Source organism: Chanos chanos, chromosome 2 (assembly GCF_902362185.1).
Source record: "Chanos chanos chromosome 2, fChaCha1.1, whole genome shotgun sequence".
Classification (NCBI taxonomy): domain Eukaryota; kingdom Metazoa; phylum Chordata; class Actinopteri; order Gonorynchiformes; family Chanidae; genus Chanos; species Chanos chanos.
In genome coordinates this window covers 1030001-1032500 of record NC_044496.1, presented here as the reverse complement: position 1 = coordinate 1032500, position 2500 = coordinate 1030001, and the positions used below count along the sequence as shown (strand labels likewise).

The 2500-nt window shown below is 45.9% G+C and overlaps 1 protein-coding gene across 1 annotated transcript in view; it reads right to left on the bottom strand.

Moving 5' to 3' along the window:
• Window positions 1-2500, bottom strand: part of pde8a (phosphodiesterase 8A) — a 39726-nt gene that overhangs the window by 13253 nt on the left and 23973 nt on the right. The window lies entirely within an intron of this gene.

Sequence of the window (2500 nt, the reverse complement as noted above, 5' to 3'; positions counted from 1 at the left end):
GTGTAACTGGGACCGGTCCATGCTGTGTGTTGTGTCTGTGTGGTATAACTGGGACCAGTCTATGCTGTGTGTTTTTTATCTGTGTGGTGTAACTGGGACCAGTCCATGCTGTGTGTTTTTTATCTGAGTCTATGCTGTGTGTTTTTTATCTGAGTGGTGTAACTGGGATGAGTCCATGCTGTGTGTTGTGTCTATGTGGTATAACTGGGACCAGTCTATGCTGTGTGTTTTTTATCTGTGTGGTGTAACTGGGACCAGTCCATGCTGTGTGTTTTTTATCTGAGTGGTGTAACTGGGATGAGTCCATGCTGTGTGTTTTTTATCTGAGTGGTGTAACTGGGATGAGTCCATGCTGTGTGTTTTTTATCTGAGTGGTGTAACTGGGACCAGTCTACGCTGTGTGTTGTGTCTGTGTGGTGTAACTTGGACCAGTCTATGCTGTGTGTTTTTTATCTGAGTGGTGTAACTGGGACCAGTCTACGCTGTGTGTTGCGTCTGTGTGGTGTAACTGGGACCAGTCTATGCTGTGTGTTTTTTATCTGTGTGGTGTAACTGGGACCAGTCTACGCTGTGTGTTGCGTCTGTGTGGTGTAACTGGGACCAGTCTATGCTGTGTGTTTTTTATCTGAGTGGTGTAACTGGGACCAGTCTACGCTGTGTGTTGTGTCCAGCGAGGGTGTGCAGGCCTGTTCAGGCCGGGCATGGCTGGCATTCCGCTCGCTCAAGGAGCTGGCACGGCCGCAGGACAGGGTGGCACGGCCGCGGGCAGCTCAGCCTTTTAGTGCCCACACTCTGCCAGCGTATGTCAGTAGTGCCCGTAGCCTGTGTAAATACGAGCATTTGGGCCTCCCTCCAAAATGTGCTGCACAGGGACCAGATTCATGACTCACTCAGACACCAACAGACGTCATTTTACAGCAGACCAGAGCGCCGAGTGAGAACCAACAGCGAACGAACAGTGTGTTCGACACGTTCACGTCAGCATCACAAACACAGCTCGGCTGACAACAGGAAAGTGATTTCCCCTGACTGATTTTTCTTTGTCTGACAAAATCAGTGATTCAGACACGCAGCCTACAGCTTTTGTATTTTTTTTAAACGGTGACCTCATCCACCCGTTAACCTTCGTGAGGCCAATGGAAGCACCAAAGCCTCGCGTTAATGAGAAACATGCACTTTCTAACGAGTCCAAGAGAAACGGCCAAAACTGGCCATGCTGTAAATACACCATCACTCACTGAGTTATGTTTGGTACCTGAAAGAATTATGTCAAAATTCCACAGTGACATGCTGTTAAGGAAAAGTCTACATCTCTCTAAAGCTCAAATATTCAAACAATGTCAAGCAAAGGACATCAGATCTGTGGGTGAGTCTAGTGGAATACAAAAAACATTTTATTCCTTTATAAAAAAAAAAAAAAAAAAAGCTGAGAAACTTCCAGAACAACACGTGCCCACGTGTCCACGGCTGTTTTAATAAAAAGACAGGAGGGGGAAAAAAAAGCCTAAAAAATGTGACCAGGTTACCGACGGCTTTTTTGTGGATGAGGAAATTGACCTCAGAGATTTGACTCTGGCACCGTTTTATTCCAATGAGCAGAAAACATCATTGTTAAAAACACGTAGCAAGATCTCGTGAGCAAGGAGGGATCAGCTGTGAGCCCACAGTGACAAAAACAGGAAAAGGAAATGTCTCAGTTTCATTTTCCTACAGTAATTAAACTAAAGACCATCACAGCATTGACCAACAGGTACGAACTTCAGCTAAAAACCAACACAGTCTTAACATTTACTGGATTTACCCACATGACAAAAAAAAAAAAAAGGAGAGAAAAAATGCACATAGCATAAATGAGTGAACCAGAGTCACGTGACCTGAGCAGTAATATGTCCGACCCCACGTCCTCTCCCGCTGCCACGGCGTCCGAACTTTATCCTTCTTTTCCGACTTTTCTTTTTTGCCCAGTTGGTATCAGAGATCTGGGATCTTCCAGGGAATGTCTTATCTCTACACAGCTTCCTTATCATGTGAGAGATTCCAGACAATGGCGTTCCCTTTGTCCCTCTGTACCTTCACACGAGGCGACGGCACTGGCAGGCCACACAGCCGTCCCAGTAAATAACACCGTTAAACGTCGTCACGGCGGCCAGTGAAACCAGGCACTTTCTGTTTAGTCATGTCACCCGTCTAGCACACAGCACATGACCAAAAGCAGGGCCCAGTGTTTTAGACACATAATATAATGATCCATTCAGTGTCAGGGAACGTCTGACCTGCCATGACGCCACGGGCTCAGGGGTCGTCTGTGTGCCCCTTATATAAGACGCATTGTTCATTATGGTGTGTTCATCCTCATTAATGTTTTACATGGTTCTCATGGCAACCATACAGCACGGCCTGTGTAATTCACCCATGAACAATATCTCTGTAGAATGGGGGATTTTTCTCTAATAAACAAGGTATTCACTTATTTTCTTCCTGTCATTTTCACAAGCACACG